This window comes from Aotus nancymaae, unplaced genomic scaffold, assembly GCF_030222135.1.
Source record: "Aotus nancymaae isolate 86718 unplaced genomic scaffold, 86718_ANA_hifiasm-v0.15.2.pri h1tg000006l, whole genome shotgun sequence".
Lineage (NCBI taxonomy): Eukaryota > Metazoa > Chordata > Mammalia > Primates > Aotidae > Aotus > Aotus nancymaae.
Window position 1 is genome coordinate 54,675,057 of NW_026988417.1, and position 17,133 is coordinate 54,692,189.

Sequence of the window (17,133 nt, forward strand, 5' to 3'; positions counted from 1 at the left end):
ATATCAAGGAGTGATATAATGAAGTTTACATTTTAAAAAGTATACATACATTGGATTAGGGTAGGGGCATAAAAGTGCTACGTGAAGGCCAATACTACTACTATTGCTGTTCCTAAAGTGGAACTGTGGTAATGAACTTACATAGAAATTCCTCAGCTAATGATATTCTGGTTTTCATCATCTCATATTGAAGCACTATTTTGCCAAGCTGGAACACAGCTAAGTAAACTTACCAGGTTTCTTGGCTGTTAAGTATAGCCATGTGACTGGGTTCCAGCCAATGAAATACCTGTGAGAATGATTGGCACCTATTCCAGCCTTGGCTCATAAAACTACTGCACATGTGCTCCTGCTTGCTTCTCCACAGGAAATGTAGCAAACAAACTGTTTGTTATGGCAGAGCCCATATCAGGCTGAGTCACTGACAATTTTTTTTTTTTTAAGCTGTTTAGTATTATGAGGAGACAAGAAGTTTTCTGTTATGTGACACATTTAGGGTCTACTTGTTACATCAATGCTAACTGATACATGAATTTGGATTTTATTTTAAAAATCAGTTTATTTTGTACACAACTTTACAATATTTGAAGATAGTTACTTATGTGCCACTTAATTTTTGTTTTCTCTAAGCTAATAATTGTCCATTATATAAGCTATTTTTTATTAATTATGGTGGCAAGGCATTTCAGTATGGTGTTTACATATATTGTTCACAATATGCTCTTATGACATTTGCCGAAAATCAGCTTTACTGGGACATAATATATTGTATCAGTTTCTTAAAGCTGTCATAGAAGATTAACATAAACTTCATGACTTAACAACAGAAATTTCTTCTTTCACATTTCTGGAGGCTAGAAATTAGAAATCAAAATGTCAGAAAGTTTAGTTCTTTCTGGAGGCTTAGACTACAAATTTGTTCACATTTCTTTCCCAGCTCCTTGTGTTCACGAGCAATCTTTGGCACTTTTTGGTTTGCAGTGACGTCAGTCCAAGTTTTCTCTCTCTTATAACATGACATTCTCCCTGGGCTTCTCTGTATCCATGTGACTTCACATAGCCTTCTCATAAAGACATCAGTCATTGGACACCCTAATCTAATATAACCTTATCTTAGCTTGATCATATCTGCAAATACATTATTTCCAAATAATGTTACATTTACAAGTACCAGGTACCAGGGAATAGAGCTTCTAAAATCTCTTTTTGGAAAGCACAATTCAACTGAAAACATTCACATCCAACAAAACCCACAAATTTTAAAAATATTATGTTTGAACTTTGGCAAGGAAAAACCTTCATATAAGTGCCATCCTATTTATGATATGGAATACTTTGAACACCCCTAACACTCTTGACACATTGCAATCAATGCGCCACCTCCAACCCCATTACCTAGCAATCACTAATCTGTTTTTCAATTTCTCATGAATGTAAACTCTCATTAAATTGGAGTTAAAACCCATATGTTGGCTGGGCACAAGGCTGACACCTGTAATCCCAACACTTTGGGAGGCCGAGGTAGGGAGATCAACAGAGGTCAGTAGTTTGAGACCAGCCTGGCCAACATGATGAAATCTCATGTATACTAAAAATACAAAAATTAGCTAACATGGTGGAGGCTACCTATAATCCTAGCTACTCAGGAAGCTGAGGCAGGAGACTCACTTGAACCTGGGAGGCAGAGGCTGAAGTGAGCTGAGACCGTGCCACTGCACTCCAGCATGGGCGACAGAGCAAGACTGTCCAAAAACAAACAAACAAACAAAAAATCCAACAACAAAAAAGTCATGTGTTTATGATTTAAAAATCTATTTAGTTTATCTCCTTGTATCTCTAAAAATAATAATTGATATTTTCAAGATCAATTAATCATTTACTTCATTTTATCATAAATTAGAAATTTGGAAATAGATTTTTTGAAAACACCTGGGAATAAAGTGAAACCACTTGTAATAACTCATTATAAGTTTTTTACCATTTTTTTAAATTGCGTTAATGACGTGTTATATTGCATACAAATTATAGGCATGTTTTATATACTTTGTAGCTAATACATTCTAAAATGCAATCTTTTTACAAAGAGGGTTAAGGTACTACTTTTTTTATTATTTTAAATTGAGACAGAGCCTCAGTCTGTCACCCAGGCTGGAGTGCGGTGGTGCAATCTTGCCTCACTGCAACCTCTGTCACCTGGGTTCAAGTGATTCTTATGCCTCAGGCTACTGAGCAGCTGGGACTACAGGCACATGCCACCATAATCAGCTAATTTTTTCTTTTTTTTGTATTCTTAGTAGAGACAGGGTTTTGCCATGTTGTCCAGGCTGGTTTCAAACTCCTGACCTCAGGTGATTTGCCTGCCTCAGCATCCCAAATTGCTGGGATTACAGGTGTGAGCCACCGTGCCTGGCCAAGGTACTACTTTTTATGTAAATCTTATGCGTATACAAAACTATTAGTTTTGAGATGGATCATATATTTTAATCAGAATATTGAGAACTTCATTCACTTTCTTCTCTGTTCTTTAATTTTAATATTTAATTGGTCCTTATTACACAGTGATGATTTGCGAATGTTGTCAGTTAAGAAATGTGAGGGAGCATATGGAATGCTATGAATTAAATATTGCACAGTATACTGGAAATTATCTGAGAGTAGATTTTAGGTGATCTTACCACAAAAAAAAAAGATAACTTTGTAAAATGATGGATACGTGCAATTTATTGCTTGTATTAATCATTTCACTATGTATACATATATATAAGAAGTTATATTGTACACAGTAAATTTATACAATAAAAACATTACAAATAATAAATATAATTGAACAAGAAAACATTTGGGTGAATGAAACATGATGGCTCTTTATTGTGGTTTTGTGTAAAGATAGAAACTAATAGATTCAAATAATGAATGTTATCTTAGAATGTACCATTTCTAAGCCAAATTACTCCTTTCTTGCTTCCATGCTTCAGTGTGTTACACAAGATGGAACTATATCAAGGGGAGGTTAGATGTGTGGTGTTATGGTTGCTATTTCTGAAGGTTTGTTACTGTATTTGTAAATTTTTCAAAATTTTCTTAAGATAATTTTTAATTTGGTAGCTTTACACATTGTCAAGCATTTTAAAGAACTATTCATGTAATACAGAACATAGAAATGCATGCATATATCCATCAGTAAGATCACCTATTAATTATCAAGTGTATATCAGGAGCCTCTGGTGTTTGGGTCAGTGCACACTAGGGATTGTTAAATAGCACTTCAGGCTTTTACTGGAGATAACAGTGATTTGAAATATTAATAATCAACTATTGAAATAATTAACAATACACAATATGCTTTAAATGAAGAACAAGGATTTATGTCAAACCATATTAAGACAATCTAAATTAAGTTGGGATGGTAGAATGGTTGGAAAAGCATGCAATAGGAAGAGTTGTAAAACACAGACATAAAGATAAGAAGGAGTTAAGTAGGTAAAGAAAGAGAAGGTTAAGTATTCCAGACAGTGACTCTGAAGTTCATGTAATTTGAGTGTCAAATAAAATCAATCCCATATGGATGAGAGGAGATTCCAACCGAAAAGGTTAAATTGGGAGACAATACAGATACCTAAAAGAATCTTAGCATGCCAGACTTTTAGGAAATATTAAAGATTTTGCATTTAAATGACAGTGGATATCTACTGAAGTTTTAAACTGAGGAGTGACACACAAGCCCTAACTTTTAAGAAAGACACTCTAAATTGGAGAGGTATGGTGGCCCTTGCAGGGTGTTTTGGGAGAAGGGTAGGTGAGTGAGTATGTACAAAACATTTATAAGGGCCCAGTGTTTTAAAGTCAGAGCCTTGGAAATAAACTTTCATATACATAAATTCATCAGGTGAAAATTCAAATTTTCTTTCTCTCAATCAAAATAATCTTTGCACAACAGTTGTAACCCAAATCAGTTATCCTTTACTTGTCAGGCATTCATCTAGATACATTCACCAGCTTCATTGGCAGTTAGGGACAGCCCTGTGACTGATTGCAGAAAAGGAGAATGTAAACATAAAAGACTGTCATCTGTTTCAACCCTGCCCACCTGTGCTCCTAAATGATGTTTCCCACTCCCAACTGACTGGATGAATGTGAATTTAAAGGCAATCCTGAAAGCCACCCATTGAAGTTGGTGAAGTCCACATTAGGCTGGGTATTTTTATTTTAACTTTCAGTATGAAGAGCATATGACAATTTCTACTATAATTTAAACATTAGAAGTTCAGGGGTATATTTACAACTGCAGTTCATCTGTGTAAATAGATAATATTGCAATTCATACAAGTTTAGTTTAATGTATAATAATCCTTGAATATTTTAAGATAATTGATTGTTTTAGAGTTGTTTCTGGTATTAACTTTCAATTCTCTGCACAGTACTTTGTTACTGATAATGACTAAACACTTCACCATGCTTCAGACTTTCACCTGAGATAACGTCTTATTTCTAAAATAGCACTCTTAAGACTCAAGACTCCAACTTTCATTCAACTTGATTTAGGCACTTATTTTACATAGTCTGAATTCACATTAATTTTATTGGCAGTAAAAATCCTTTAACTCATATAATGTAAATAGTATTCTTAATGTATTTTTTCTACAATTTCGTATGTAAATAACATATTTTATATAAAGATTTGGGACATTTGTGTTATTTGGATATTAGAGTTTGGTGGTGGTCATAAAATAAGGCAGTAAAACAGGTTTTTAGTGTTACTATTAACATTTATTATTTGATTTTATTTTTAAATGACACATAATAATTAGACATATTTATGGAGTACAGTGATATTTCAATACATCTATTTTTAGACTGAAAGATTATTTGATAAACTAGCTCTATGGTCTATCGTGTCTTTACTTCTCTTATTTTTGTTTAACATAGGCATTTGATCAAGCTGCTATGTATTTATCTTAAAAAATTGATAAACCTGATTAATATGAGAACTTAATACATAAAATCTTCTCATGCTCCCCAAAGACCTCTCTAGATAGACAGTAATATTTGAAATTGAATTTATTTGTATTCTACCATTCAACCATTCATAAGTAAAAATAGCAGTATCTCTGGTACATTATCTCTCTTAATCTCCCAAAACACCGTGGGTAAAGTTTTAGATGCTTTGCTAAAATTTTTATCTCTTATCTCAAATTCCACTCACCTACCAATTTTTATCTCTTCCTCATAACTGACTCTAAAATTCTTGCACAACAACTGAGCTCTACAGAACTCAACACAGAGTTATTTTGAAAAGGATTAGGCTATTTGAAAAAGATAGGACTAAGCCAGTAAAAATGTACTTATCTGTCAAGATTAGCTTTTCATATTTTTCAATATGAAATATAGTTCAGAGAAAATACACAAAACGAAAAGTTATGGCTTGATAATTTCTCAAAAACTGAATTCACATAACCAGACTCCAGACAAAGGGAATATGGTTAGCTCCCTCAAAGACACTTCATTCTCAATGTCTACAACTTTTCACCTCTTCCCTGGAGATAAACATTATCCTAAATATTATGGGAATAACTTCCTTGGACCCCATTGTATGCACACTAAATACTGTAGCTTAATTTTATCTGTGTTTTGGAGCTTGTATAAATATAATTAACTAGCAAATATAAAATTTTTTCTATGGCTTCTCATGTTTAACAAAGATGTATATACTGTTGTCCCACATAATTCCTTTGTTTTTATTGTTGTATAGTATTCCATTATGTTTATTTACAGCAACATATCTGATCTAGTCTTGGTGGATATTTGGATTGTTTTCAACTTTTGGCCTATTGCAGTGTTCCCATAAATATTCTGCTATAAGAATCTCGGAGAACGTGGACAAGAGTATCAGTTGGTTATATGCTTGGAAGTGGACTTGCTTATTGATGGAGTATTTGCAGGTTTAATTTTAGTAAATACTGCTGAATAATAATCAAAAGAAGTTTTAACAATTTATATTGTTCATATAGTATGTGAGAGTTTTTAATTCTTCAAATGTTTGTCATAACTTTGTTAGAATCACATAAGAGTTAAGCATTTTTTTTCGTACTTATAGGCTATTTTAAAATATTCAGCTGTGAGTCAACTATATCTCTCAGCCTTAAAACAATTGGTTGTCAATATTTTATTGCTTAAAAAAAGTTTATATATGCTAAACATAAAAGATTTACAGGTTATATGGGTTAAAATGCATTTTACAATGGAGTAAATTGCATTTTATTCTCAATTATCTATATTAATAAATAATTCTAAATTTTATCCAGCTAAATGTTTTAATATTTTAAACAAATGATTGTGTTTACTTTTTTTATTATTGATAAAAGGTCATTTCACTTTTATGGATTCATGATCCATAATTTGAATTACCAATACATTACTTAGAAAATTTACATTCATGTTTATGAGTGATATTAGTGTGTAATTTTCTGTTCTCATAATTTCATCATCAGGTTTTGATATCAAGGTTATTCGAGACTCATCGCATAGATTGAGGACTGTTTCTCCTTTTTTATTTCGTGGGAGATGTTTGTAAGATTGGCAACACTTACAACTTAAGTATTTGTTGTAATTCAGAGGTGAAACCATTTATATCTACAGACTTATTTGCGAAAAAAGCATATTAGGAATTCAAATTCTAAAATTGCTATATGGTTATCAAGACTTTTTTGCATTATTTCTGTTTTACTATTCTTCCAAGAATGTGTCCACTCCACCTTTTCTTTCAAATATATTGGCATATTCATGTTCATAATTGTCATCTATGTTTCTACCCCTTTGTTTTTAGTTCTTTAATTCCTTTACTCCTTTAACCCTATTTTTCAAATTTATATAACTGCTTTCCATCATTGCTACTCTGAACCACTTTCACATTTTTTAGATTAGACTTGTTTTCTTATTCTTGGAATTTGCACCTCAACTTTGCTGCTTGAAGTAGAGTTTATTATTCTCTCTAGTCTGAACTCCTCTAGGACTTGACCAGCTTTTTAGTCTTCATGTTTGTCATCTTAAAATCCATGCTTCACACTATTCCTTAGAGTAATGAAAGCAAAACACATATATAATTGCTCTTTTCTTTTCTTTTCTTTTTTTGAGATGGAGTTTCGTTCTTGTTACCCAGGCTGGAGTGCAATGGCGCGATCTCGGCTCACCGCAACCTCCGCCTCCTGGGTTCAAGCAATTCTCCTGCCTCAGCCTCCCGAGTAGCTGGTACTTACAGGCATGTGCCACCATGCCCAGCTAATTTTTTGTATTAGTAGAGACGGGGTTTCACCATGTTGACCAGGATGGTCTCGATCTCTTGACCTCGTGATCCACCCGCCTCGGCCTCCCAAAGTGCTGGGATTACAGGCGTGAGCCTATAATTGCTCTTTTTAAAAAAGTTAACATTTTTCAACTGTGGATATCATAAATTTGAGTAAATATTACACTGAAATATTTTCTTCACATCATTTTTACCCACTTACTCCATGTTCTTACTTTGGTCCAGTGTCCCAGAAAGTATTTGCTGACTACTACCCTATCTGCCTGGTTAACATAAGGCTTTTCATTACTCTGTGTCTCTGTATGTATTTGTGCTATATAATCACATTAACTACATTTTACCATAAGTTCACGTTTGCATGGTGGATGATATGGTTTGGCAGTGTCCTCACCCAAATTTCATCTTGAATTTCCACCTATTGTGGGAGAGACATGGTGGGAAGTAATTGAATCATGAAGCCAGGTCTTTCTGTTCTGTTCTCATGATAGGGACTAAGTCTCATGAGATCCGGTGGTTTTAAAAAGAGGAGTTCCCCTGCACAAACTCTCTTTTTGCCTGCTGCCTGCCATTCATGTAAGATGTGATTTGCTCCTCCTTGCCTTTTTCCATGATTGTGAGGCTTTCCCAGCCACATGGAACTGTGAATTCTCCATTAAATCACTTTCCTTTGTAAATTGCCCAGTCTCGGGTATGTCTTTACCAGCAGCGTGAAAACAGACTAATACAGCAGCTCCATAATTATTCTGTTCTTTGAATTATTTTTCTTCCTATCTTTGACTTCTGGCTCAGTAACTCACATTAATTAAACTCTTAAAAATATTTATATCCAGGCATAGTGACACAGGCTTTTAATCCCAGCACTTTGGGAAGCTGAGGTGGGCTGATCACAAGGTCAGGAAAACGAGAACATCTTGGCCAACGTTAAACCCCCTCTCTACTAAAAATCCAAACATTAGCAGGGTGTGGTGGTATACATATATAGTCCCAGCTACTCTGTAGGCTTAGGCAGGAGAACTGCTTGAACCCGGGAGGTGGAGGTTGCAGTGAACTAGATTACTCCACAGCACTCCAACCTGGTCGACAACAGTGAAACTCAAAAAGCAAACAAATAAAAAAAAGATTGCATACATATTGGATAGATGAAAATAAAATATTTCATTTTAGTCTAAGTAATCCTGGTCATTAATATGAACGTTAATGACAAAACAGGAAATGTTGTCTACTACTGGACATTGAAAAAGAATAAATATTCCTGCTTTTATATTGCTCCTATTAACTACTTTGTAATAGTCACAGTTATCACACAATATTTAAAAGCTAGTAAACATGTCACATCTCTTAAAAATTTCCTGCGAAGTAACAGCAAACTATCATGTGATTTGAAAATTTTCAGTTTTCTTGATGTGTAAATTTACGTTTTGCAATATCTGTATCAATTTTGTTATTGAAACATTTATAGTCTGGAATTCTCTTTCAAGCAATTAACAGAGAAGTAGTTTTGATAATCTAACTTTTCTGTAAAGTTAATTTTTTATTTCATATCTTTGCTATAGCTATGCATTGGAACAAAGATGCAAGAATTTATACCCAATTTTTATATTTAGTTATTCTTTTATTCTGTTTATTTTATAGGCTATCTTTATGCAGTTTCTTAGAAAAACCATAATATAGAGCACTTGTGAATCGATTTCAAAAACCTCCATGGATTTCAGTGCTTAATAATTAGTTTCTTATTTGCAAATTCTCCCTATACTTCCTCTTTTCCCTCTGCTTCTTAAATACCAGTGTCTTTTTAAAAGTCTAATATGGATTTTGAATCACTCCATGCCATCCTCCACCCTGATGACAAAAGGCTTATTCCTTTATTTCATCCTGCTGTTCCAAATAATTCAGTGCTTCTTCATCACCATTAAATTAAGATTCAAGCTCCTTGGTGTATCACACAAAACCATTCATCATCTCAGCCTATTTTTGAAACTTCTCTAACATCATATCTCCCTGCCAGTCTCCTCTTACCTATGTTGTAGAGACACTGGAGAAGCCAGATCCCAAGAACACTTTTTAATTCTTGTCCTCATGCCTTTACATATGCTTTACTCTCTACTTTGAAGGTTTTCTTTTTCATTTTCTGGGTAGCTGTAATATATTCTTGAAGGGTGAAACTCCTGACAGATGCCTTCCCTAATCCATTGGTTTACATCAAATATTCTTTCTATGACTTTCTATAACACCACTGAGTGTCATTATGAACATGTAAACGATACAATCAGTATTCATTCCAGAGTCTGATTCAACTCTGTACCCCTAGAACCAAGTGCAGCACTGGGAAGCTCAGTCATTTTGTCAAATGAGTGAATAAAAATGTGGGTTTTGTGAACATGTACTGACATAGGGCCCTTACTGTTCTGTCAGGTAACTGGTTTCCCTGTTCTTTTTCCTCTCACTCCTCTCATTATACCATAGTTCCCATCCTGTGGATACATGTTTCATTTATGTGTCTGTTGTCCCTGGCAGATTTCTGCAGTTCACCCTCAGTGCTCAGTAGCATCTGCTAGCCTCCCTTCAGCTCTTAGTTTAAATAATGTTCCATATGCATTCTTCAAGGTTTATTGATTCTACTCTCTAGAGAGTGCCCTATACTTCAAGTGAAGAATTTGAAAATACAGGGAGCATTAAAATAAATTCCTGTGTTTTGGCCGAAGTTCAGTTATGGTGCTGTAGTTGTTTGCAGATTTCAGCCTGGAAGGAATGTTATATAATACAAAAAAAATTGAAGGTATGCATCTAAACAACCGATTAATAAAGGGATTTTCTGGATCTTAATTTTAATCAGTTTATTTGCCACAGGAAAATAGTGTTTGAAGTCAAGGTTTAAAATCCAAATGCATATTAATGGAATTCATTATTTCAAAGAATAGAAATTATAAATAAAGCTAAATTACAGGTAAAACAAATACATAATGTAAAGAGAGACCTGGAATCTCACTGATATTCTGGTATAATTTTATTTACTTCTTTCATAGGTAGTACAGACTTTGTAAAATGTTCCCAATAAAACCCAGAAAGTTTGCATATTGTATTTCAGAACCTCAGATAATTAATTTAAATATGTCTTCAAAATACTTATTTCTAGCTTAGAACTTTACTCTGGGGATGCAATTTTTTAAATTGATATTGGAAATATCCATATGGTTGTCCCATAAGCACTTCAAGCTCAGTAAGCCTAAAACTGAGTTGAGTGTCAGAATTCTCTGCAAATTGTCTTGTGTTGTTTCTTGAAGTATCTTAATCACTGGTACCTTCATCAACTGAGGATATCAATTATAAATCACCTTCCTCTGTCTCCTATATAGTGCACCCTACTGTCATCAGTTTTGACCGATTCTACAGCAAACGTTTAATGTATCTCTAGTTCCATTATTAGAGATTTTAGTTATGTTCTCATTTACACCTAAGTAATTGAGCAACACTTCAGTTCACCCTGTTCCTCAGGCCAAACTCTTAGAAATCTACTTTTAGGGCTAAATGTTATTCCATTGTACATATATGTGCCATAGTTTATCTTCTTGTTTGTTGATGCACATTTAGGTTGTTTCCATATCTTGGCTATTGTGAATAATGCTGCAGTAATCATAGGAGCACAAGATATCTTTATCAGATTGTTCTTTTCCTTTTATTAACTTATTTTCATTATATGCCTAGAAGAGGGATTTCTGAGCCATATGGAAGTTTTATTTTTAATTTCGTTAGACACCTCTATACTGCTCTCCATAGTGACCATACCAATCTACATTCCTGCCAACTGTGGACTTCCTCTTTCTCCACATCCTCATCAACATTTATTATATTTTGACTCTACTTATACAAAAAATCTTACAGAAAATCAAATATTTAGAGATAGAGAATAAAACAGTGGTTACCAGGGATGGAGGGTAGGAGAGAAAAAATGGAGAAATGTAGGTCAGATGATATAAAGTAGCAGATATGTAGGATGAACAAATAAAAAAAAAATCTAATGTACAACATGAGGACTATAGGTAATACAATTATAGCATATTTGGGATTCATGCTAGCTGAGATTTTAGTCACTCTTACCATGAAAAAATAAATATGGGTGTGAGATGCTGGATACGTTCATTTGCTTCAGTGTAGTAACCTTGTTTACTATCTATATTCATCCAGAAGCATTATGTTGTATACCTTAAACACACACAATACAATTTATTGTTAAAAAATATTAGATATCATTTTTGTTTTCTATTATTTTCTCAATCAACATCTAACCTTTCAGTGAATCCTATAGGCTCTGCTTCCAAACCGTATCCTTAATTAGACCACATTTAATTGTTTTTCTTTCTTGTGAAACTAATCCAAGCCAACATAATCTTTCATGAAGATTACTGCAATAGCTTGCAAATTAGCCCCCTTATAATTACTTTTGTATACCAGTCTGAAAGCTTGTTCTAAGGGATAAATCAGATAATTTCCATTATTTGCAATATGTTTGTCTGAACACAGAAAAATTCTCCCACCATATATGTAGAAATGCTTGATAAAATATACAGAAAAAAAAATCTTTTAAATATATCAGGAAGACTTCAACAATTAAACTTAAATTTTAAATAAAACTAAATTTACTTAAAGGCTAAAACATAAGAGCAAGTATGAAACTAGAGAAGTAAGCTTGCTTTGATTCATAGCTTTCTAAGTTATCAGTTTGTCATTTATTCCTACATCTAAGAAGCTTAAATTTAAAGTTCTTGGGGAAAGGAGATCAGATATTTAGACTGCACAAAATACAGAGTTGGAACTGAGACACTCATCTTTTTCTGCTACTCTCCTCTTATCTATGTTGTAGAGACACTGGTTAAGCCTAATCCCAAGAACATCCTTTGATTCTTGCCTCCATGCCCTTGCACATGCTTTTCTCTCTGCTTTGAAGTTTTCTTTTTCATTTTCTGGGTAACCACAATATAGCCTTCAGGGGCTTAACTCCTGGCAGATTCCCTAACCCATCTTTTGTGACGAAGTTTAGAATAGGCAAGTGGGATCTAATTAAAGGGCTTCTGCATAGCAAAAAATAAACTATTAACAGAGTAAACAGGAACCTAACCGAATGGAAGAAGATATTTGCAAACTATGCACTTCTAAAAATGTAATACACTGAATCTATAAGGAACTTAAATCAACAAACAAAAACCAAATAACCCTATTAAAAATGGGCAAAGGAGATGAACAAGCACTTCTCAAAAGAAGGCATAGAAGTGACCAGCAAACGGATAAAAAAAATGCTCACCATCATTAATTATCAGAGAAATGCAAATCAAAACCACAGTGAGATACCATCTCATACCAATCACAATGGCTGTTACTGAAAAGTTAAAGAACAACAGAAGCTGGTGGGACTGCAGAGAAAAGAGAATGCTTATACACTGTTGGTGGGAATGTAAATTAATTCATCCACTGTGAAAAGTAGTTTGGAGATTTCTTTTTTTTAATGTCATTTACAAAATGCCTTTAAAGTATAACAGTTATGAAGGTTTAAAATAACAGGATAGAAAAAGATATGTCCAATAAATTATTATTATTTATTTTATTTATTTTATTGTAATTTAGGTTCTGGAGTACATGTGCAGATCATTCAGAATTGTTGCATAGGTACTTACATGGCAAGGTGATTTGCTTCCTCCATCCCCCCGTCACCTACATCTGGCATTTCTCCCCATGTTATCCCTCCTCAATCTCCCCACCCTCCACTGTCCCTCCCTTAGCCCTCCCTCAACAGACCCCAGTGTGTGATGCTCTCTTCCCTGTGTCCATGTGTTCTCATTGTTCAACACCCGCCTATGAGTGAGACCATGCGGTGTTTGATTTTTGTTCTTGGGTCAGTTTGCTGACAATTATGGTTTCCAGATTCATCCATGATTTCTTAAAGAACCTAAAGAAGTTCATATTTGACCCAGAAACTCAATTTTTGGATGTATGCCCAAAATAACATATATCATTATACCAAAAAGCCACATGCATTTGTATGATATTTGCCATACTATTCACAATAAAAAGACATGGAATCAACCCAGCTTCCCATCAATGGTAGAATGGATAAAATGTGTGTGCATATATATATATATATATATATATATATATGAATACTATGCAGTCATGAAAGAGGATGAAATCATGTCCTTTGCAGCAACATCGATGGAGCTGAAGGACATAATCCTAAGTAAATTAATGCAGAAACAGAAACCAAAGACCACTGGTTCTCACTTATAATGAGAGCTAAGCATTAGGCACAGATAGACATAAACATAAGAACAATAAACACTGTTGACTTCCAGAGTGGGGAGGGAGTGTCTTATTAGTTTGTTCTCACACTGCTAATAAACACATACCCCAAACCAGGCAATTAATAATGGAAAGATGTTTAATTGACTCACAGTTCCACATGGATGGGGAGGGCTCACAATCATGCCAGAAGGCGAATGAGGAGCAAAGTTGTGTCTTACATGTTGGCATGCAAGAGGGTATGTGCAGAGGAACTTTCCTTTATAAAGCCATCAGATCTCATGAGACTTATTCACTATCACAAGAACAGCATGAGAAAAACCTGCCTGCATGATTCGTTTACCTCCTTCTGGGTCCCTCCCATGACACGTGGGAATTATGGGAGCTAAAATTCAATATGAGAATTGGGTAGGGACACAGCCAAACCATATCAGCAGAGAAGCATGTGTTGAAAAACTACCTACTGGATAATATGCTCAATATCTGTGTGCAATATACCCATGTAACAAATCTGCACATGTATCCCCTGTATCTAAAATAAAAGTTGCAATTAAAAAACATAGTTATCCACCAAGTGAAACAGTAAAAAGACATCTTTGCCCTATGCTAATATGTACATGAAAAAGATACAGTTGCCCATGAAAATCATCAACACAAACACTGTTGGTTGAGAATTTAAATTTATACCACAGTTTAGCCAAGACATACAGGACATGCAATTGCCAAGGGAAGTGGTTCCACCTGAGTGCATGGCAGAAGAAAACATCTTTTTACAGTAAAGTGCTACCTAACTGAGATCACTACTTAAAAAGAAAAATCATGAACCATAGAACAAAACCAAACCAAACAAACAAGACACTCACCAAGGTACCGTAAGCAAGAAGTAGCAGGAAGAACACATAGCAGAGATAGACTCTCTTAAAGTGTTATGTAATAAATATAATAGCTATTATTTGATGAGTGTATTATTTGATGAGTGTATTTGATGAGTGTACTGTGTATCACAGCACATCCTCAGTTTTCACCTGTGGTAACATTTAGTTCTCTAAAGATTGCAAACAGATATTGGTAATTTTTCCATTTTCCATATTATAAAATGAAACAGGTAAGTTTAGAATACTGCCTCTCTCTACATATAAAATATGTTACATACTCAAACTTTGATATTATTGCTTATAACCATCTTACTATGATGCTTCCTATCAGAGAGATTGCCTACCAAAAATATAATGTGTTAAAAAGTGACTAAAGAATTAATAGATGACCTGAAAACATGGACAGATAACAATATTTTAACAAAAAAAAAGCTAGTATTTTTTAAAGGAACAAAAAATAATGTATTGAAATAAAAGTATTGCCAGCAAGATTAATCCTTGTTCTTAGCACAAAGTTCTTTTCTTTGGAGGGGGATGGGTGTCTATAAGATTTTCTTAAAACTTACTGGTAATTTCTTCCCAATCTGATTTTTAATAATGGGGCTGGTATTCTGAAGAAACTGAAACTAAGATTTCCTTGTCTTCTGTAATCCTCTTAGAGTCCTTTGAGGTTTTACTATTATGTTGGTTGTTTAAATAATGAGGTTTTGCAAACATAATTTTTCCCAATATAAGCCTTTAGAGGTTAGCATGCTTCCTAGATTTTTTTTCATTGTGAATTGTGCTATAATAATTTATGACGTCCTAAGAATTCCCATAAGTTATGGTAAATAAAATATCCTTTTCAATTCTAAGATCCTGAAATAAATATGAGAATTACATGGCTAGGCCATAGCTACTGAATGGACTTCAAGTCTCTCTAGAGAGAAAAATCTCTATTTAGGATTGAGCTCTCTAGAGAGAAAAATCTCTACTTAGGATTGAGCTCTCTAGAGAGAAAAATCTCTACTTAGAATTGAGCATAGTAAGTCCTTGAGAGTAATAAATTTTAGACTTTAATTTTTTAGTACTTTGAATTAAGAAGTACAAGGGTTTGATTTCAGACTAATTTTGTCATTAACCTAAGAATTTTTAATTTTTGGAAACTTTAAACTTTAAAAATCCTAGATTTTAACTCTCCCCTAACATCACAGTAGAAAAAAAATTGCTTCTCTTTGGATGTAGGAGCAATATTATACTGTTGGTATTTAGTTTTGGAATATCTTAATGTTGTTATTTAATTCCATTGCAAAACTCCTCATAAACTCAATGTGGCTAGACACTATTTTTTAATGGAAACCAGAATAGATTACAGTATGGTTGATTTACCATATTTGCTGTTGTTAAACCTAATGACTTAAGAGTTAAAAATTATGTTGACAGCCAGGTGCGGTGGCTCAAGCCTGTAATCCCAGACCTTTGGGAGGCCGAGGCAGGCAGATCATGAGGTCAAGAGATTGAGACCATCCTGTCCAACATGGTGAAACCTCGTCTCTACTAAAAATACAAAAATTAACTGGGCACGGTGGCGTGTGCCTGTAGTCCCAGCTTCTTGGGAGGCTGAGGCAGGAGAATTGCTTGAACCTGAGAGGCGGAGGTCGCAGTGAGCTGAAATTGTGCCACTGCACTGCAGCCTGGCACCTGGAGACAGAGTGAGACGCTGTCTCAAAAAAAAAAAAAAAAAAAAAAATTATGTTGACTATCAGAAAGAAATACGTATTCTTCAATCCTGACTGTTTCTTCTATTTGGATAAACATCCAGTATTGTAAAACATTTTTGGATTGTTTCCATTAGTTGTCTTAGGGCTAAATACTTCTCATTTTGCTTTTTACTAAAAGATTTTTAACAGAGCAAAATTGGTTTATATATGGATATTTGGGCTTCAGTATTTTAAGTTCTTGTCTCACAAAGACTATAAGGACATAACAAAAATCCCTTCTTAACTAAGACAACATGCAAAACACAATTCAAAAATATACCCATAGTGTCTTGTTAACTTACTGATATAGATCCTGAATTTTATGGATCAGAATAAAATAAAGGTGATTGGAGAAATGTAGTACCCTTTCCTGTAAATTTAGTAACATCATGGTAAATAAATTACAGTTGGGAGTAGGAATGATCAGTTTCCTACCTTTTCAAGATCAAGTCAGATGTCCCACGATGGAGACTCTCTCTTAACTGTGTTATGCTTCTGTCCCTCCTTAGAGAATTGTGCTTTTTAAAGGAAAAATTAAACAAAAAAATTCAAAAAGGTTTCTTGCTGTGGAAATATTTAATGTTATGCTATTTTGTGTGTTGTTTTATTCCCCCAATCAACTCGGTTCGTGTAGTATTACTCAGTGGGTTCATAATATGGTTCACTTGATGCCAATAAATGGGAAGTTTCTAAAGCCCACATATTGACTGTTTTTTCCTTTAAAAAGTATAAACCTGAATTTCTCCAAATTAAATTCTACATTCTACATGAGGAGCAATGCAACTATTTAGACAATACTTTTGTAGCAATCATTTCATAACAATATCTCAGAAACAGGAAAAAATAGGTACAATATTTGTGTGGCTCATATATATTATTAAAAATCTCTGAAAGCATAAAATAGTGATGGGTAAAAGTCTTACACATCCAA